This window comes from Chiloscyllium plagiosum, unplaced genomic scaffold (genome assembly GCF_037043375.1).
Source record: "Chiloscyllium plagiosum isolate Xiang-an unplaced genomic scaffold, Cpla_swu_hap1 HiC_scaffold_18, whole genome shotgun sequence".
NCBI lineage: Eukaryota > Metazoa > Chordata > Chondrichthyes > Orectolobiformes > Hemiscylliidae > Chiloscyllium > Chiloscyllium plagiosum.
Window position 1 is genome coordinate 82,889,393 of NW_028270156.1, and position 22,610 is coordinate 82,912,002.

Consider the following 22,610-nt stretch of genomic DNA (forward strand, 5'->3'; position numbering starts at 1 on the left):
AGCTAATCATATCACAGCAATATGAGTAATAATTTATGGTATTGGACAAACATTGATCTATTAGAATATTTTTTATCAGTCCAGTGAAATGCAATCAAATGTGTTTACTTCCATGCAGCACAAATGACGTATCAGTATCAGTATTGCCTTTTTCTTTTCATAGTAATTATCAGAGTAGATACATTTTATAATACAATTCATTGATTGAGTCAGTCTGCTATGCGAACTCTTGCATTAAACTTCAGTTAGTTTTCACTGAGGAGCACTGAATGCTAATGTGGTCCTATATTCACTTATATTTAAAAGAGGGATTTTATGTGAAAATTGTCAATTATGCATTGTGCTTGTGCTGATATGTTTTTATACATTAGCGTATTCTTTCGGCAAAGTTATGCTTCCTAATATAGGACCAATCTGAAACAAGTAGTTTAGAGGACGAAAAGGGCTCATTAAATATCTTTAGCAAAAGGGTTAAAATATCCCAAAGCCTTTTATTCGTATATAAGGGGCAAGAGGGTAATGAGAGAAAGTGTTGGCTCACACAAGGTCAAAGGAAAATTAGGAGAAAATAGGTGAGATTCTTAATAAGTACTTTGCATTAGTATTCACCGAGGAGAGGGCAATAACAGATGTTGAAGTAAGGGATAATAGGTTGATTACTATAGGTCTAGTCGGTATAAGGAGGAAGGAAGTGTTGGGTATTCTAAAAAAGGCATTAAGGTGGACATGTCCCCGGTCTGGATGGGATCTATCCCAGGTTACTGAGGGAAGTGAGAGAGGAAAAAAACTGCGGCCTTGACAGATATCTTTGCAGATCTTTGAATACAGGTCAGATCCCGGAGGACTGGAGAATGCTAATGTTGTCCCTTGTTTAAGACAGATAGCAGGGATAATTCAGGCAATTAATGACATGTGAGCCTGACATCGGTGGTAGGGAAGCTGCTTAAGAAAGTACTGAGGGATAGGATCTATTCCCATTTTTTTCAGTGATAAGTAACATGGTTTTGTGCAAGGAAGGCCATGTCTTACCAATTTAATAGAGTTCTTTGAGGAAGTGACAAAGTTGATTGATGAGGAAAGGACTGTAGATGTCATATACATGGACCTCAGTAAAGCATTTGATAAGGTTCCCCATGGTAGGTTGATGGAGAAAGTGAAGTTGAGTGGGGTCCACTGTGCACTAGCTAGATGGATAGAGAACTGAGTCTAGATTAGAGTGGTGCTGGAAAAACACAGCAGTTCAGGCAGCATCCGAGGAGCAGCAAAATCGAGGCAAAAGCCCTTCATCAGGAATACAGCTGGGCAACAGGAGACAGACAATAATAGTGGAAATGGGTTTCTCAAAATGGAGAACTGTGACCAGTGGTGTTCCATAGGGATCTGTGCTGGGACTACTGTCGTTTGTGATATACATAAATGATCTCGAGGAAAGTATAGGTGATTTAATTAGCAAGTTTGCATTTGACATTACGATTGATGGGAGCAGCAGATAGTGAAGGGTACTGTCAGAGAATGCAGCAGAATATAGGTAGTTGGGCGGAGAAATGGGCGGAGAATCCCGTGATGCATTTTGGAAGATCAATTTCAAGAGCGAGTTCAACAGTATATGGAAAGGTCCTGGGGAAAAATGATGTACAGAGAGATCTTCAGGTTCTTTGTTCCCTCAAGGTGACAACGCAACTTGAGAGAGTGGTCAAGAAGGCATGCAGCATGGGTTCCTTCATTAGATGGAGTATTGAGTACAAGACTTGACAGGTCATGTTACACTTATATAAGACTTTGGCTCAACCAGTGTACTCCCTGTGCAGCTGTTCAGGGAAAATCAGGGCCTATCTCTCTGCCCTCACCTGCCATAACCAATAACCAAATCCAGAGGTAGTGGCATGGAGCTGCTGAGTCTGTGACCCCATTCCAGCTGAGGAGTATCCTTCTTCCCTTCTCCTTAATCCCAATGCCCTGTCCTGACTGTGGCTCCTTTCTGGATGGATGGGTCTTGCATATGGGTTCCAATCAAACAACATCAGGGCAAATTTTCCCATCCTGACAATAGTGTTTTGTTTTTGAAAGAACCATCTGATTACTCCTAGTCTCCACTTTCTGCCTTGTTTCCCATTACCTACAAACTCCTCTTCTTTAATAACATTTCAGTCTTCCATCAACAAGAATGCACAAAAAAGGTTAACTGTGGCTATGGCGTCTGATGCAAACCACAGTGCATATAGGACAAAAATCAACAGATCTATATGTCAGAAATGTCCAGTGATAGGTAGATAGCATAGAAAAATAATGGATTTCAAGTAGAAGAACCATGCCCTCGTTACATAGTAGGATGTTTGAACGGTGTATTTGGCCTTTTTTGTATGTTCCCATAGTATTTCTTCTTTCATTTCTCACAGCAAACTTGGTGGCAATCTTAATCCTTTGCCTGGGATGATGCGGTCTGTCCCAGTGCATCTCATTCTACCTGGTCACGATAGCAGTGACCGATTTCCTTGTCATTGCCAATGGGTGCATCCTCAATCGGATTGGCTGAATCTATTTTCGTAATAGCATCCTGCCCTCTACTCCTGGATGCAAACTCATGACTATGCTTATCTTTGCCACACTGGATTGCTCGGTCTAGCTGGCAGTGGCCTTCACCTTTGACCGTTTTGTGGCCATCTGCTTACAGAGCCTGAAGACCAGATATTGTACAGAGAAATCTGCATCACTGGTCATAGGAACGGTCTGTGCCTTGAGTTTTACAAAAAAAATGTTCCTTTCTACATCATCTTTAAGCCCTTGTACTTTGTGGATGGGTTGCCTTGGTTCTGCATTATCAAGTCCTTCTATTACAGTGTTGAAAAATGTGGTGCTGGAAAAACACAGCAGGCCAGGCAGCACCCGAGGAGCAGGAGAATCGACGTTTCAGGCATAAGCCCTTCTTCACGAATCCTAAAGAAGGGCTTATGCCTGAAACGTCGATTCTCCTGCTCCTCGGATGCTGCCTGGCCTGCTGAGTTTTTCCAGCACCACATTTTTCAACTCTGGTCTCCAGCATCTCCAGTCATCACTTTCTCCTTCTATTACACGGTGTCCACTTGGAAGGCCTTTGATTCGCTCGACCACATATTAACCCCTTTTCACCACTTCCTCCTTACTCTGCTGCTCAATACCTTGACAGTAAGAAATATCTTAGTTGCTAGGAGGGCGCACAGGAGACTCCAGAGCACAGAGAATCGTGGAAACCGCAGGAGATCCATTGTCTGCTGTTCACCATCTCACTCAGCTTCCTCCTCCAATGGGTCACTCACGTCATACAGTGTGGGTTACTTTTCACAGCCCGGATTTCAATGATCCACCATACATCCCCATACAGCAGAGATGTGGAGAAACAGATTGGGAAACAGATTTTGGAAAGGTGCAGAAGCCACAGGGTCGTAGTCATGGGCGACTTCAACTTCCCAAATAATGATTGGAAGCTCTTTAGATCAAGTAGATTGGATGGGGCGGTGTTTGTGCAGTGTGTCCAGGAAGCTTTTCTAACGCAGTATGTAGATTGTCCAACCAGAGGGGAGGCCATATTGGATTTGGTACTCTGTAATGAACCGGGACAAGTGGTGGGCTTGTTAGTGGGTGAACATTTTGGTGATGGTGACCACAATTCTGTGACTTTCACCTTGGTTATGGAGAGAGGTAGGTGCGCACAACAAGGTAGATTTTATAATTGGGGGAAGGGAAATTACGATGCTGTAAGGCAGGATTTGAGGAGCATACGTTGGGAGCATAGGCTGTCAGGGAAGGATGTGGTGGAAATGTGGAACTTTTTCAAAGAGCAGATACGACGTGTCCATGATATGTATGTACCTATCAGGCAGGAAAGAAATGGTCGTGTGAGGGAGCCTTGGTTGGCGAGAGAGGTTGAATGTCTGGTAAAGAGGAAGAAGGAGGCTTACATAAGGTTGAGGAAACAGGATTCAGACAGAGCAGTGGAGGGATACAGGATAGCCAGAAGGGACCTGAAGAAAGGGATTAGGAGAGCTAAGAGAGGGCATGAAAAATCGTTGGCGGATAGGATCAAGGGTAACCCCAAGGCATTTTATGCGTATGTGAGAAACCTGAGAATGACGAGAACGAGGGTAGGTCCGATCAAGGACAGTAGTGGGAGACTGTGTATTGAGTCGGAGGAGATAGGAGAGGTCTTGAACAAGTACTTCTCTTCAGTATTTACGAACGAGAGGGACCGTATTGTAGAAGAGGAGAGTGTGAAATGGACTGGTAAGCTAGAAGAGATACCTGTTAGGAAGGAAGATGTGTTGGACATTTTGAACAACTTGAGGATAGACAAGTCCCCCGGGCCTGACGGGATATATCCTAGGATTATGTGGGAAGCAAGAGAGGAAATTGCAGTACCGTTGGCAATGATCTTCTCGTCTTCACTGGCAACGGGGGTGGTACCAGGGGACTGGAGAGTAGCGAATGTTGTGCCCCTGTTCAAAAAAGGGAATAGGGATAACCCCGGGAATTACAGGCCTGTTAGTCTAACTTCTGTGGTAGGCAAAGTAATGGAAAGGGTACTGAGGGATAGGATTTATGAGTATCTGGAAAGACACTGCTTGATTAGGGACAGCCAGCACGGATTTGTGAAGGGTAGGTCTTGCCTTACAAGTCTTATTGAATTCTTCGAGGAGGTGACAAAGCATGTGGATGAGGGTAGAGCAGTGGATGTAGTGTACATGGATTTTAGTAAGGCATTTGATAAGGTTCCCCATGGTAGGCTTATGCGGAAAGTCAGGAGGCATGGGATAGAGGGAAATTTGGCCAATTGGATAGAAAACTGGCTAACCGGTTGAAGGCAGAGAGTGGTGGTAGATGGTAAATATTCAGCCTGGAGCCCAGTTACAAGTGAAGTTCCGCAGGGATCAGTTCTGGGTCCTCTGCTGTTTGTAATTTTTATTAATGACTTAGATGAGGGAGTCGAAGGGTGGGTCAGTAAATTTGCAGATGATACGAAGATAGGTGGAGTTGTGGACAGTGAGGAGGGCTGTTGTCGGCTGCAGAGGGACTTAGATATGATGCAGAGCTGGGCTGAGGAGTGGCAGATGGAGTTCAACCCTGCCAAGTGTGAGGTTGTCCATTTTGGTAGGGTTCTTAGTCAGGTGGAGGAACAGAGGGATCTTGGGATCTATGTACATAGATCTTTGAAGGTTGCCACTCAGGTGGATAGAGTTTGTAAGAAGGCCTATGGAGTATTATCGTTCATTAGCAGAGGGATTGAATTCAAGAGTCGTGAAGTGATGTTGCAGCTGTACAGGACTTTGGTTAGGCCACAGTTGGAGTACTGTGTGCAGTTCTGGTCGCCTCACTTTAGGAAAGATGTGGAAGCTTTGGAGAGGGTGCAGAGAAGATTTACCAGGATGTTGCCTGGAATGGAGAGGAAGTCGTACGAGGATAGGTTGAGAGTTCTCGGCCTTTTCTCGTTGGAACGGCGAAGGATGAGGGGTGACTTGATAGAGGTTTATAAGATGATCAGAGGAATAGACCGAGTAGATAGTCAGAAACTTTTTCCCCGGGTACAACAGAGTGTTACAAGGGGACATAAATTTAAGGTGAAGGGTGGAAGGTATAGGGGAGATGTTTACAGGCACCAAGGAGGGTGCCTGTAAACAGGGAAGTGGCTTGAAGTGTGTATACTTCAATGCAAGAAGTATACGAAATAAGGTAGGTGAACTTGCAGCGTTGGTTGGTACCTGGGACTTCGATGTTGTGGCTATTACGGAGACATGGCTAGAACAGGGACAGGATTGGCTGTTGCAGGTTCCGGGATTTAAATGTTTTAGTAGGTTTAGAGGTGGGGGTAAAAGAGGGGGAGGTGTGGCATTGCTTGTCAAAGATAGTATTACAGCGGTGGAAAGGACGATGGATGAGGACTTGCCATCTGAGGTAGTTTGGGCTGAGGTTAGGAATAGGAAAGGCGAGGTCACCCTGTTAGGAGTCTTTTACAGGCCTCCTAATAGTCCTAGAATCATTGAAGAAAGGATTGGGAAGGTGATTCAGGAGATGAGTGACAGTAATAGGGTGGTTGTTATGGGGGACTTTAACTTTCCTGATATTGATTGGGAAAGCTATAGCTCAAGTTCGTTAGATGGGTCAGTGTTTGTTCAATGTGTGCAGGAGAGTTTCCTGACACAATATGTAGACAGGCCAACAAGAGGTGAGGCCATACTGGATTTGGTTCTGGGTAACGAACCAGGCCAGGTGTCAGAATTAGAGGTAGGTGAGCACTTTGGGGATAGTGACCATAATTCGGTGATTTTTACTCTCGTGATGGAGAGGGATAAGTGTGTACTACAGGGCAAGAATTATAGCTGGGGTAAGGGAAATTATGATGCGGTGAGGCATGACTTAGGATGTGTGGCTTGGAAAAGTAGACTCCAAGGCAAGAGTGTAAATGATATGTGGAACTTGTTCAAGGGGCAACTATTGAGTGTCCTTGATAATTATGTACCGGTCAGGCAGGTAGGAAAGGGTCGTGCGAGGGAGCCGTGGTTTAATAAGGAATTGGAATCCCTTGTTAAATGGAAGAGGGCGGCCTATCTCAAGATGAGACGTGAAGGTTCAATTGGGGCGATTGAGAGTTATAGGGTAGCCAGGAAGGACCTGAAGAGAAAGCTAAAAGCAGCAAGGAGGGGACATGAAAGGTCCTTAGTAGATAGGATTAGGGAAAACCCTAAGGCTTTCTATAGGTATGTTAGGAATAAAAGAATGACTAGGGTAGGAATAGGTCCAGTCAAGGATAGTAGGGGGAAGTTGCGTGTGGAGGCGGAAGAGATTGGGGAGACACTGAATGAATACTTTTCTTCAGTATTCACTCAGGAACAGGGCATTGTTGTCGATGAGAATACTGAGGCACAAATAAGTAGAATGGATGGCTTTGAGGTATGTAGAGAAGAGGTGTTGGAAATCCTGGAAAAGGTGAAAATAGATAAGTCCCCTGGGCCTGATGGCATTTATCCTAGGATTCTCTGGGAAGCAAGGGAGGAGATTGCAGAGCCATTGGCCTTGATTTTTATGTCCTCTTTGTCTACAGGAGTAGTCCCAGAAGACTGGAGGATAGCAAATGTGGTTCCCTTGTTCAAAAAGGGGAGTAGGGATAGCCCTAGTAACTATAGGCCAGTGAGTCTCACTTCTGTTGTGGGCAAAGTCTTAGAGAGAATTGTAAGGGATAGGATTTATGCACATCTAGATAGGAATAATGTGATCAAGGATAGTCAGCATGGTTTTGTGAAGGGCAAGTCGTGCCTCACAAACCTTATTGAATTCTTTGAAAAGGTGACGAAGGAGGTTGATGAGGGGAAAGCGGTAGATGTGGTATATATGGATTTTAGTAAGGCGTTTGATAAGGTTCCCCATGGTAGGCTACTGCAGAAAATACGGAGATATGGCATTGAGGGTGAGTTGGAGGTTTGGATTAGGAATTGGCTGGATGGAAGAAGACAGAGGGTAGTAGTTGATGGCAAAGTTTCTTCATGGAGTGCCGTCACTAGCGGTGTTCCGCAAGGATCTGTTTTGGGACCATTGCTGTTTGTCATTTTTATAAATGACCTGGAAGAGGGGTTAGAAGGTTGGGTGAGCAAGTTTGCGGATGACACGAAAGTCGGAGGAGTTGTTGACAGTGAGGAAGCATGTGGCAGGTTACAGCAGGATATAGAGAAGCTGCAGAGCTGGGCAGAAAGGTGGCAGATGGAATTCAATGTAGCTAAGTGCGAGGTGATTCACTTTGGGAAGAATAACAAAAAGATGGGGTACTGGGCTAATGGTCGGATACTTGGTAGTGTGGATGAGCAGAGGGATCTTGGTGTCCATGTACACAGATCTCTGAAAGTTGCCACCCAGGTAAATAGTGCGGTGAGGAAGGCATATGGCGTACTGGCTTTTATTGGTAGAGGAATTGAGTTCCGGAGTCCTGAGGTCATGATGCAGTTGTATAAGACTCTGGTACGGCCGCATCTGGAATATTGTGTGCAGTTTTGGTCGCCATACTATAGGAAGGATGTGGAGGCATTGGAACGGGTGCAGAGGAGGTTTACCAGGATGTTGCCTGGTATGGAAGGAAAATCGTATGAGGAAAGACTGAGGCACTTGGGGCTGTTTTCACTAGAGAAAAGAAGGTTTAGGGGTGACTTGATTGAGGTGTACAAGATGATTAGGGGGTTAGATAGGGTCGACAGTATGAACCTTTTCCCGCGTATTGAGTCGGGTATTACAAGGGGGCATAGCTTTAAATTAAGGGGGAGTAGATATAGGACTGATGTTAGGGGTAGGTTCTTCACTCAGCGAGTCGTTAGTTCATGGAATGCCCTGCCAGTAACAGTGGTGGACTCTCCCTCTTTATGGGCATTTAAGAGGGCATTGGATAGGTATATGGAGGATAGTGGGTTAGTGTAGTTTAGGTGGGCTTGGATCGGCGCAACATCGAGGGCCCAAGGGCCTGTACTGCGCTGTATTCTTCTATGTTCTATGTTCTATGTCAGGGGTGGGTTCTTTACCCAAAGAGTGGTGGGGGCATGGAATGCGCTGCCCGTGGGAGTGGTAGAGTCGGAATCATTGGCGACCTTTAAGCGGCATTTGGATAGGTACATGGATGGGTACTTAATCTAGGTTAGAAGTTCGGCATAACATCATGGGCCGAAGGGCCTGTTCTGTGCTGTATTGTTCTATGTTCTATCCTTCACGAGACAACCAATATGCTCCATATACTTAGGTCCTGTAACAATGTTTTCATCTACGCAGTGACCCAGAACAAATTCCGAGAGGAGTTGAAGCAGGTCCTAATTTACCCTTTTACCATTTTCATTGTTGTTTAAAACAAGAAAACACTGTAAAACGCACTCCAGTTACTTTGTTTAAATTTGTGCCATTCAATGTGTAGTACTCTATTTCTCTCAATATAGAGCCAAATTCCCATACTTCAGAGATGCATATATCACACTCCAGTACCCATAGTTCACTGTTCTCAATATTAAACGAACGTTGAACTATATGATGTGCTGCTTCTTTGTTGACATGACAAACTACTCTCTTTGATGAAATGTGAAGAGTCCCACGATCTCTCCCGTTATCTGGTCCTATGATTAGATTGGATTAGATTCCATACAGTATGGAAACAGGCCCTTCAGCCCAACAAGCCCACATCAACCCTCCGAACAGTTGCCCATCCAGATCCATTCCCCTATCCTATATTTACCCTAGACTAATGCACCTAACACTATGGACAATTTAGCATTGCCAATTCACTTGACCTGCCCACTTTGGATGATGGGAGGAAACTGGAGCACCCGGAGTTAATCCACGCAGACACAGAGAGAAGCTGCAAACTCCACACAGTCCCCCGAGGTGGAAATCGAACCCTGGTCCCTGACATTGCGAGGCAGCAGTGCTAACTACTGAGTCACTGGCGACAATGTTTATGCATCATTGAAAATGACTGAAACAATATTCTGCTTATTCTTCAAATTATGTTTCTGAATTCTGTCTCAGCACACATTTGTTGCAATGTTGCATACAATAAGAGAAAAAGTTTACCATTTGTAACATAAGGCTGTACAATCTGAGATCGTTAAGCATATTCTACAAATGAATGTCTAATTTCGTTTTTCCTTTCATTCTTTCTTCATTCTCTTTCTACCTGTTTCTTTCTCTCTATATTGCCTTTTTATTTCCTAGCTTGCTTGCCTTTATTTCTGGCCTTTTCAGTTCATTCGGCCCAAAATGGGCCTGCATAGCCTAAGAAAAGGTGCAGACCAACTCTAATTTCATCTTGCAGCACGTGATGTGAGGCCTTTCACGTTATAATTGAGGTTGTACATGACCAACACAAAGTGAATTCCAATAACCCACTTTTACCAATCATCTTAAAACTGTTGTATTCTAAATTACTGCTCTGCTCAGGCAAATGTATCTTTGCAGTTTACTTTATCTGTGTTCCTCATAATTTGTTGCATCTCAATTAAGTTCACCCTCAGTCTCCTCTGTTCTAAGGGAAACTATTCTAGTTTCTCCAATCATTCCTTGGAACTGCATTCTTCATTTTTGCAATGTCTCAGCTCGCTGTAGTGCAGTTATATATTTCTTGCAATGCAGCGATTTGAATTGTACACAAAACATCACCTACACTTTATTTTTCAGTTCTATTATTACAAGCCTAGTAATGACAGGGGGATGGGAACCGGAGCAACAGATCAGAGGAGAGTGTAGCTGCTGAATGGGCAGAAATAGAATCCAGATAGTCTGTCGAGAAGGATACACAGTTGATAGGGCAATGGGGTGGGTTAAAGTGTGTCTGTTTCAATGTTAGGAGCGTCAGGAATAAGAGTGATGAACTTAGAGCATGGATCTAAGACTTGGAACTTGGAACTGCTATGTTGTGGCCATAACAAAGACATGGATTTCGCAGGGACAAGAATAGTTTCTGAATGTTCCAGAATTTAGATCTTTTAAAAAGAACATGGAGGAGGATAAAAGAGTAGGAGGAGCAGCATTGTTAGAGAGTGCATCACAGCTGCAAAAAGGAGGCTGTTGAGGTGGGGTTGTATACTGAGTCAGTAATGGTAGAAGTCCGTAACAGGAAAGGAGCAGTCACTTCATTGGGTATTAACTACAGACCCCCCCCCCCCCCACCCCAGTAGCAGCAGAGAAGTGGAATAACAGAATCGATAGCAGATCTTGGACAGGTGCAGATGTAACTGAGTTGTTGTTATGGCTGACTTCAACGTCCCCAGTGTTAATTGGAACCTACTTAGTACAGATGGTCTGGACGGAGCTGATTTTGTCAGATGTGTCCAGGAAGGATTGCTGACTTAATATGTAGATAGGCTGACTGGGGGGAGGCCATATTGGATTTGGTGCTCGGCAACGAGCCAGGCCAGGTGTCAGATCTCTCGATGAGAAAGCATTCAGGTGACAATGACCACAACTGCCTCAACTTTACCATAGCAATGGAGAGGGATAGGAGCAGACAGTATGGGAAGGTACTTATTTGGGGGAGGGGAAATTATACTGCTATTTGACAGGAGCTGTAGAATATAAATTGGACACAATTGTTCAACGGAAATTGCAAAACAGAAATGTGGTGGCTGTTTAAGGAGCACTTGCTGCGAGTGTTAGCTAAGTTTGTTCCACTAACATAAGCAAGGAATGGTAAGTTGAAGGAGCCTTGGATGACAAGAGAAGATGAGCTTCTGATCAAGAAGAAGAAGGAAACGTACTTAAAGTTGAGAAAGCAAGGATCTGGCACAACTTTAGAGGATTACGGGGTAGCTAGGAAAGAACTCAAAAATAGACTGAGGAGAGCTAGGAGGGGACATGAAAAAGCCTTGGTGAGAAAGATTAGGGGGAACCCAAAGACTTTCTAAACGTAGGTGAGGTATACAAGAACGATCAGCGCGAGGGTAGGGACAATCAGGGATAATGGAGAGAGCTTGTGCCTGGCATCTGAAGAGGTAGGGGAGGCTCTAAATGAGGTTTTGCTTCCTTCTTGATATTGAGAACACCGGGGACCAGGTTAATAGGCTTGAACAGATTGGTATAAAGAATGTGGATGTGCTGGAAATTCTGGGAAGCATCAAGATAGATAAATCCCGAGGGCTCGACCAAATCTATCCAAGGTTACTACGGGAAGTGAGGAATGAGATTGCTGTGCCTCTGATGATGATCTTTGCATCAGCACTCTCCACAGAAATAGTACTGGAAGATTGGTGGGAGGCGAATGTTGTTCCTCTGTTCAAGAAAGGGAATAGGGATATCCATGGGAATTACAGAAAAAATATTCAACTTTACAGACCTCCTTGTCATGGGCAATGGACCTCATGAACAGGCACGATTCCCCTTCACCACAAATTGCCAGTGGAATGAGAGTCGCCACTCGTCAGTGCCATCTTGTTTTCAATGTTGCCTGCACCACTATGAGTCCTTGCTGGACCTCAAAACCCCACGACGATTCCAAGTGGCAGTTTCTCCTGTCAGAATTGATTCTAAAAAAATTCAGACTCTGGAATTCAGATTTGCCCTCCGATAACATCAAGCTTAAACGTCGCATCTTTCATTTTTAAATCATTCAAGCTGCAGTGTTCACAGATCTCCAGTCTTCTAGTACATCATTGAATTGTGGTGAGCATTAGAAAATGATTCGCGGTACGACACTTATTTCGTGCTTGGCTTCCTTTAAACGTGTGAAGAATCCATCACCCTGTTTATTTACCTACTTTCACAGAGAACATTTCCGATATTTCAGGTCGGACTTTGCATGTTGTATCTAATGATTCACCCCTCTTCATTAACTAGAATGCCTACATCATCCAGGTTTTTGTGAAAACAGAGTCAAAGAGTTAAACACTCATTGGGAATCCCCATCTTCTACATTTAGGTTTGCGATACCCTCTACATCTTAGATCAGCCCCATCGTTTCAATCACCCTGCTGATGTTTGTTAATATGTTTGTTGAAGTACTGATAACATATCTTTGGTTTTTCCTGTCAATGCATTTTTCTATCACTTTGTTGATTTCCTAATTTTCTTTACTTCAATCCTGTACGTTAAAGACTCGGCTAAGCGTTTATCTTTATCCCTTCCCATAATGATGACAAATCTTGTTGAAATCTGATTGCTATCTGCATAAGTCACTCACTGTTATTTCATCCAATTTTCCCAGCTTCATTTTTCTAACATAATACAAAATCCAGAACTGTGCTCCTCTTGTTTGTCTTATTATTTACCTCATGATGAAGAGAAAACCATGTTCTCTTGAATATTCTTTCAAACATTTGGTGCCCTGTGTGTTTTCCACACTCTTTGCAATTCAATTAATATTAGCTTAGTCGAAGGCGATAACTGTTATTTCCTTACTGTTTATTTCTCTCTGTAACGTGACATTGACTTTGAACTTTGACTGTAGTTTTGAGTTGATATAGGGAACAGGTGATAAAAGGAAAAGGATCACACAAGAAACAACATGGCAACACCTGACTAGGATCTGAATGATTGGTTTTGCTTTCCGTTGATTGCCTCTACAGCATGTTTTCTCGAAGACCATCGCCAACCTTATCATCTCAGGAGATTTTCCATCTGTAACCTCCAAACTTAAAGTCCCCCAACCCGGCACCTCGTGTTTCCCTTCTCCCCAAAATTCATAAACCTGACTGCGCCGACCGCCCTTTGTAGCATCTGCAGTCCTCAGTATCTCCAACATGTTTGAATGATATCCTCCACTTCACTTTCGGGCACGTGGAAAAGTTAACAATTTAATAGCTAATTCATCCTTCAAGGAGAAACACGATGGTGTTGTTTACACAAAGAATAATTATCATTCTCTCTGTCCTTAATGTCTTGCTGAAGTTCAATGTAAAATTCTGTTTGCACGTTGGAATGTTTGTATAATTTCAATGATATCAGCCAATAAAATTTGCTTGTTTATGTTAGACGATTTGTTTCATTTTACTTTATTGTGTTGAAAATATCACACCATTCAATAAATAACAGTATATATCCCATGAGCCAAAAAACTAACATTTGTCTAGCGTGTTGAAGATAATAACACGGTCAAACGTGATTTACATCACTGATTATAAAGTTAAGTCCAAAAACACACCTCAAAAAAGAGGCATCAGGAGGGTGACAAAACGTATAATGAAAGTGGTAAGGCTGAAGGAGCATTTTAAAGGATTTCACAAGGTTTCTCAGGCAATGAACGCATTAGAAAAAACTAAACTGTACGAATTCTTTGCAGATTAAAGCAGATACTGCTGATTTACTGGGCTTTCTCATTATTAAGGACACTTATAATTTCACAAACTCCTCGTCCAGTGAGTTGTTCCATTTTCTACAGTCATTTATGATTGGTTGTGACGGAACTTGGCTTTAATTATTTACTACTGCTTCAGCTGTTTAGCTCGCAAGTAATCTTGTTGTGCAGCTTCACGAGATTGACAACGCATTTTAGTTATGCATGGTACTGCACTTGGCAGGCCCTCCTGCACTCTTCAATCAATCAAGATTGAACCCTACCTTGATTGTAAAGGTAAAGTGTAGGGTCTATCGGGCCAATCGGTTGCAGGTTATGTTTGAATACAGCTTGCTCACTGTAGGCTACAGTGCCTTGTGAAAATTCAATTTCGAGTTGCTAGATCTACTTAGATATCCATCCCATTCAGCGCATTGGCAGCACCATACAGCACACGTGAGATATTATCAAAGTGAAGGCAGAACTTTGTCTCCATTAGACTGTGCGGTGGTCAGTCTTTCCAAACTGTCATGGACAGATGAATCTGTGGCAGACTGATTGGTAAGGTGGGGTTAAATATGTTTTCTTCCATCCTGTTGGTTTATTCGTGAACTACTGTGCACTCATTCTATTCAGAAAGTCCTTTTGGATTTCAATGTCTCTGTCAGTAGTGCTGTTGCAGAGCTATACTTGATGTTTTACATTGAAACTTACAAGTCATAGTACTAAAAACAGGTGAACTGAAAGGTTTGGAACACGAAGGGTTAATGCAGACTGTGGCGTGGTGTGCTATTGGGCTGGCTTGCTGTGGGCGGAGCGCTGTGCAACAACTTCGATGGGGAGGTGGAACTTTGACTGCACTTAGCCTCTCGACAGAAGAGGAAACAACATTTGGAACAGTGAGCCCCGCGCACATGGGCGAAAGCAACCAACCATCATTCGTGGGCTTTCACAGACTTTTTTGTACACGTCATCGACATATCACCGAGAATATTAATACTGCAGTGCCTTTTGTTCGGAGAGAGAGAGTGTAGTCACGTCCTGCATTTCGGGGATGCTGCCTCTCCAAAAAAGATTTTGTTTAATAAACTGTTCTTTGACTTGATTCTAAATTTGAGTTTTTATTAATTTAACGTGCAACATCCTCTAAACGCTTCCTATTCCTATCCCGATGCCTTTTAAATGGTGTAATGTACCTACGTTGTCCACTTCTTCTGCCAGCTCGGTCCATACACGCACCACTCTCTGTCTGAAAAACCTGCCCCTCAGTTCCGTTTTCAACCTTTCCACCTCACGCCTTAAAGCTTTGCCCTCTAGTTTTTGACGCCCCTATCATGGGAAAAATAACTTGGCTTTTCACTCTATCAATGCCCCTCATGGTTTTATAAATCCCTTCAGCCTCCAATGATCAAGGGAAAGTCAACCCCAACCAATTCAGCCTCTCTCTACAGCTCAAACATTCCAACCCTGTCAACATTCCTGCAAATCGTTTCTGAACCCCTTCAAGTTTCATAACATCCTTCCTGTAGCAGGGGGATTGGAATTGAATGTTACATTCCAAAAGTAGCCTAACCACTGCCCTGTGAAGCCTCAACGTGACCTCCCAACTCCAGTGCTCGGATCAAAAAATGAAAGCATACCAAACATCTTCTTCACTCTCCTATTTAACTGCGGATCCACTTTCAAGGAATTCTGAATCTGCACTCCAAACTCTGTTTTTTCGGCAACACTCCCGAGGACTTTACCATTAAATACATAAGTCCTGCTCTGATTTGCCTGACAAAGATGGAACATCTCACATCTATCTGAATTAAACTTCATCTGCTACTCCTCCGCCCATCTGACCAAGGTCCATTGTACTCTGAGGCAATCTTATTCGCTGCCCAGTGTACCTTCAATTTTGGTGTCATCCCTCCGTTAATAACATCCAAGTCTCAAATGGGTTTGTTGGAGCAGCAGTGCGTCTGCATACATGGACTTATGGCATCAATGTTAGCAAAACACTTTGAGAGAACGTCTCATAAAGAACACTGTCTCCTTGACCTTGTTCATAGCGGCAGAGACTGCGAGAGCAAGGAAATGTTCAATATGGGATTAGAGAGTGATGTGGGAGAAAGCAGCAGGTCAATGTTTTAGACCAGGGCTGTCCCAGCCTGTCTCTGCCCTTTCCCCACTACCACTGGATCCAGACTGGAATGCACGCAGACACAAAGCTGCAGTTTCAAACACAGAGCAGCCACAACACACGGTTACAACATCAAGTCACACAAGACTTTTGCACAAATTAACACAAGGTCTTTGCACAAAATAATGCAAGTTTGTCCCAGAAATTAACACAAGATGTTTGAACAAATGAACACAAGTTTATTCCACAAATGAACGCAACATTACTGCACACTAAGACAAACATGTAAAGTCAGCAAGCGTAATGATCTTGAGGTATATACAAATGATGATAAATGCATTATACAATCGAGCACAATGTGTTAGCAATTTCACACAAGATTATTGTACAAATAAAGATTTTTTCGACAGAATTTAAGATGATGAAACAAATGTACTTCCAAACAACAAGTCAGGGGATTTTCCAAGGATGTTCTGCTTTTTCATTGATAGCTTCTCTGTCAATTTTAGGAAGAAGCTGCTTAACACAAAATGCTTCCAGCCAGGACAGTGTGAGTTAAAGCGCACACCAACAGCAACATCCCGCTGTGAGACTGTGAATATCACACACAGACACAGACACTGTTTGATCGCCCTCTGCTGGGGATTGTAAATGTTATACACAACCACTCGGAAACTCCTGCAGAATCTCCCCATTTAAATTAAGGTCTCTTTATCGATTCTTCCTGATGGAAATCGTACTCTGCTGCTGCTGCCTGTAGCCTGGAGGAGCTCGACCAGGATAAGGCAGCTGAGATCCGGTCACTCCAGCGAAAACTACAGACTGTGACAGAGCGAGACCTCTTCCATAAGGAACAGGACAGAATGTTGCAGGAAAACCTCCTCCACACGGGACAGCTCCAAATGGAGTTCACCATCCCTCCAGAACGTGTGTTCACCATCCCTCCAGAACGTGTGTTCACCATCCCTCCAGACTTGCCCCTCTCTGAGGATGAAAGATCAGTCCTCAGCAGAGGTCTCACCTTCGTTCCCACACGTTCTCGGGTTAATGAATTCAATACACGGAGTGACACCGAACAATTCTTCCGCCGCCTTCGCCTCCGTGCCTTCTTCTTCAATCAAGACTCTCGCCCACCCTCTGACGACCCCTTCTCCCACCTCCAACACACCCCGTCCACCTGGACACCCCGTGCTGGCCTCCTACCTGCCCTCGACCTCTTCATAGCCAACTGCCGCCGCGATATTAACCGCCACCAGAACTCCCCCACCCCTCCCACCCACTCCAACCTCTCACCCTCGGAACGCGCAGCCCTCCACTCCCTCCGTTCCAACCCCAACCTCACCATCAAACCAGCAGACAAGGGAGGCGCGGTAGTAGTTTGGCGCACCGACCTCTACACCGCTGAGGCCAAACGCCAGCTCGCAGATACCTCCTCCTACCGTCCCCTTGACCATGACCCCACCCCCCACCACCAAACCATCATCTCCCAGACCGTCCATAACCTCATCACCTCGGGGGATCTCCCATCCACCGCCTCCAACCACATAGTCCCACAACCCCGCACCGCCCGTTTCTACCTCCTGCCCAAAATCCACAAACCTGACTGCCCCGGACGACCCATCGTCTCAGCCTGCTCCTGCCCAACCGAACTCATCTAGGCATACCTTGACACCGTCCTGTCCCCCTTAGTCCAAGAACTCCCCACCTACGTTCGTGACACCACCCACGCCCTCCACCTCCTCCAGGATTTCCGCTTCCCCGGTCCCCAACGCCTCATCTTCACCATGGACATCCAGTCCCTGTACACCTCCATCCCCCATCACGAAGGACTCAAAGCACTCCGCTTCTTCCTTTCCCGCCGTACCACCCAGTACCCTTCCACCGACACCCTCCTTCGACTGACCGAACTGGTCCTCACCCTGAACAACGTTTCTTTCCAATCCTCCCACTTTCTCCAAACAAAAGGAGTTGCCATGGGCACCCGCATGGGCCCCAGCTATGCCTGCCTCTTCGTAGGGTATGTGGAACAATCCATCTTCCGCAACTACACTGGCCCCACCCCCCATCTTTTCCTTCGCTACATTGATGACTGTATCGGCGCTACCTCGTGCTCCCACGAGGAGGTTGAACAGTTCATCCACTACACTAACACCTTCCACCCCGACCTCAAATTCACCTGGACAGTCTCGGACTCCTCCCTCCCCTTCCTAGACCTTTCTGTTTCTATCTCAGGCGACCGAATCAACACGGACATCTACTACAAACCAACCGACTCCCACAGCTACCTGGACTACACCTCCTCCCATCCTGCCCCCTGTAAAAACGCCATCCCATTCTCCCAATTCCTTCGTCTCCGCCGCATCTGCTCCCAGGAGGACCAGTTCAAAATACGTACAACACAGATGGCCTCCTTCTTCAAGGACCGCAATTTACCCCCCGACGTGGTCGACAGTGCCCTCCACCGCATCTCCTCCACTTCCCGCTCCTCCGCCCTTGAGCCCCGCCCCTCCAACCGCCACCAGGACAGAACCCCACTGGTCCTCACCTACCACCCCACCAATCTCCATTTACAGCGCATCATCCGCCGTCACTTCCGCCACCTCCAAACAGACCCCAGCACCAAGGATATATTTCCCTCCCCTCCCCTATCAGCTTTCCGTAGAGACCACTCCCTCCGCGACTCCCTTGTCAGATCCACACCCCCCACCGACCCAACCTCCACTCCCGGCACCTTCCCTTGCAACCGCAGGAGGTGCAACACTTGCGCCCACACCTCCTCCCTCACTTCTCTCCAAGGCCCCAAAGGAAAATTCCATATCCGCCACAGATTCACCTGCACCTCCACCCACATCATCTACTGCATCCGCTGCAGCCGGTGTGGCCTCCTCTATATTGGGGAGACAGGCCGCCTACTTGCGGAGCGATTCAGAGAGCACCTCTGGGCCACCCGGACGAACCAACCCAACCACCCTGTAGCACAGCATTTCAACTCCCCCTCCCACTCCACCGAGGATATGCAGGTCATTGGACTCATCCACCGCCAAACCACAACAACCCGACGGTCGGAGGAGGAGCGTCTTATCTTCCGAATGGGAACCCTCCAACCGCAGGGGATGAACTTGGACTTCACCAGTTTCTTCATCCCCCCTCCACCCACCTTGTCTCAGCCGGATCCCTCCAGCCCGGCACCGCCTTCCTGACCTGCAGTCTTCTTCTTGACTTCTCCGCCTCCATCCTACTCCGACCTATCACCCTCACCTTGACCTCTTTCCACCTATCAAATTTCCAATGCCCCTCCTCCAAGTCCCTCCTCCCTACCTTTTATCTTCTCCTGCTGAACACTCTCTGCTCATTCCTGAAGAAGGGCCTGTGCCGAAACGTCGAATCTCCTGTTCCCTGGATGCTGCCTGACCTGCTGTGCTGTTCCAGCAATAAAGTTTCAACTTTGATCTCCAGCATCTGCAGTCCTCACTTTCTCCCCAAATGGAAAGAGCCCATTCCAGTGAGAGGAGGGCTATTGGGGTCCGGGTAGCAGCCTCAGGACACAGTGACAAGCTGGAAGGGGAGTGTATGGAGCTCCAAGCAACTGCATGGTTTCGACACGCCTGCAACACTGAGCAATACACATCAGGCTCTAGTAGGAAGGGCCAGGATCAAATACAATCCCGAGGGAACCAGGTCTGTGTCCAGAATGGCATAAAGTGGGCCTCTGGGGTCCTGCCTCCCCAGGGAGATAGGGAGAGGCCCCACACTGACACATCCAAACCCACCCACAGATGGGGACCCCCTGCTGTCTTTCTCCCAGACAATTGTACCTCTAGCCCCCACCCCAGACACACCGCCCAAACCAGATTCCATGAATCCTGTTGTTACCCAGCATCAAACTGCTGATGGTCACATGACACACCCAACACACATTGCAGCCATCCAGCTGGTGGGCAGCACCAGAAAGGGCTCTCTCTTTCATTTCTCCTCAGACCCAAATACGTTTTTGGATGAGAACTTCCAATGAGAACATGTCCAGATGTTCAATAACATTCACCACAGATTAATACTAATTATAATCACAGCATCAGGGGTACAGTTACCGGAGTGGTGTCCTTACCCATTAAAATGAGTACATTGCCATCTGACCCACAGGAGACTGGGATGAGGGACATGGAAATATGAGGGAAGACCCAGACCAGCGGTTAACACAAAAGGGAAGGGAACTCTTTAATGATCTAGCCACAGCACACGGGGCAGGACTGTCACCGGTCAGTATCCTTGACTTGGCTGATTGGGTGAATAAACTCATGATCCTGACCCAACAAGTAACTGAGCCCAAGAGGGACTGAACACAAACAATCATCTGGAGACTATGGGACAGCCAGTGGAGAATCAGGCTTGACATCACTTACTGACTATTCTGGAGGGTCACTCCAAGAGAATTAATCAGATCATTAAGGGCCCAATCAGGGATGACTGTGGGCAGGAAAACTCCACCCTGTGCAGTATCTATGGTAACAGGATGATGGAACAGCTGAGGCGGGGGGGGGGGACCTCAGGCAGGCTGGCCAAGAGAAAGGCCCGTCCTGGATTAGTAACAAACAGCGTGACCATTTGTTCCAGGAGAAGGCCCACATGACCATATCTCACTGTCAGTCACAGCAGCTCACCAAGGTCTGGTTTAATGACAGTTGCAAGCACACTCTCAGTGGGCTTGGTGCCAGGGATTCCAATTATCCCGAGTGACACAGTTGGGATGAGGACCATTGAAGTCGAAAATATTGGAATTATAATTTTAAAAAAGTATACAAAGATAATTTACAATCCAGGATCAGGCCTTTCGGCCCTCAAATCCTGAGCCGATGCATGTGGATGGGTTCCCATGACACCCTCCCATATGCTGTGGAGAGACAGCGAACATTGACAGGGACCAGCCTGAAGTAAATGCGAAAGAACACGAGTTGGACTTGTTGGGCCAACTGGCCTGTTCCCACCTTGCAGGTATTCTATGATTCTATGATACCATCACGTACCCACAGCCTGTCATCCATGAATTTGTCTCCTCTCATATCAAGCTGTGATCCTAACTGCCCTCTCCTTGATATATCTTGGGACAACAGAGAAATGATTGACAATGTTTCAAACTATTACCTGATTCTCCTGATTGGCCAGCAGTGTGGAAAGTTCCAAAAAACATCCGACAAAGTAGAACAACAGGAGTCACCTGCAGACAGGTGCCTCGAATTCTTTGGAGGCCTCCCGAGGAGACCAGCACAGCAAGAGGCAGAGATCAGCTGACTATCCAGAGAGAGAGAGTGGGAGAGAGAGGGAGGTAAAGAGTGGGAGGGAGAGGGAGGGGGAGAGCGGGGGGAGAGAAGGAGGGAGGGCTGAAGGAGGGAAGGGGAGAGAGCGGTGGTGAGAGAGAGCAACAGAGGTTGGGAGATAGAGAGGGAGGGAGAGAGAGTTTGAGGGGATAGAGAGAGGAAAAGTGGGAGAGAGAGAGAGGAAGGAGCGAAAAAGAGAGGAGGAGAGAGAAAGGGAGACAGGGAGAGAGGGAGGAAGAGAGAGACGGCTAGAGGAGGTGAGGGGGAGAGAGAGGGAGAGCGCGCGGGAGAGAGAGGAAGAGAGAGGGAGGGAGAGAGAGACAGAGGGGGAGAGAGAGGGGAGAGGGTGTGGGAGAGAGAAAGGGAGGGTGAGGGACGCAGAGAGGGAGGGAGAGATAGGGTGGGAGAAAGAGAGAGAGAGGGGAGATAGAGAGAGGGGTTGGGAGAGAGGGAGAGAGAGTGGGAGGGAGAGAGGAGTGGAGGGAGTGGGTGAGAGGGGAGAAAGAGAGGGGAGAGAGAGAGAACATAGAACTTAGAATAGTACAGCACAGAACAGGTCCTTCAGTCCACGATGTTGTGCTGACCTTTGATCCTCATGTATGCACCCTCAAATTTCTGTGACCATACGCATGTCCAGCAGTCTCTCAAACATCCCAAATGACCATGCTTCCACAACTGCTGCTGGCAACGCATTCCATGCTCTCACAACTCTCTGTGTAAAGAACCCGCCTCTGACATCCCCTCTATACTTTCCTCCAATCAGCTTAAATCTATGACCCCTCGTGTTAGCCAATTCTGCACTGGGAAAAAAGTCTCTGGCTATCGACTCTATCTATGCCTCTCATTATCTTGGATACCTCAATTAGGTTCCCTCTCCTCCTCCTTTTCTCCAATGAAAAAATGTCCGAGCTCAGTCAGCTTCTCCTCATAAGTTAAGCCCTCCAATCCAGGCAGCATCCTGGTAAACCTCCTCTGAACCCTCTCCAAAGCATCCACATCTTTCCTATATTAGGGCGACCAGAACTGTACGCAGTATTCCATGTGCGGTCTAACCAAAGTTTTATAGAGCTGCAACAAGATCTCACGACTCTTAAACTCAATCCCCCTGTTAATGAAAGCCAAAAGACCGTATGCTTCGTTCCTCCACATTGCCAAGAATCGTTTCTTTAATCCTGTACTCAGCTTTCAATTTCGACTTCCAAAATGCATCACCTCGCATTTATTCAGGTTGAACTACATTTGTCACCTCTCAGCCCATCTCTGCATTCTGTCAATGTCCCGCTGCAGGCTACAACAGCCCTCTATACTGTCAACGACACCTCCAACTTTTGTGAAGGGGAGAGAGGGGGGGAAGAGAGAGGGAGGGAGAGGGATGGGTGAGAGTGGGAGAGAGGGGAGAGAGAGGGTGAGAGTGAGG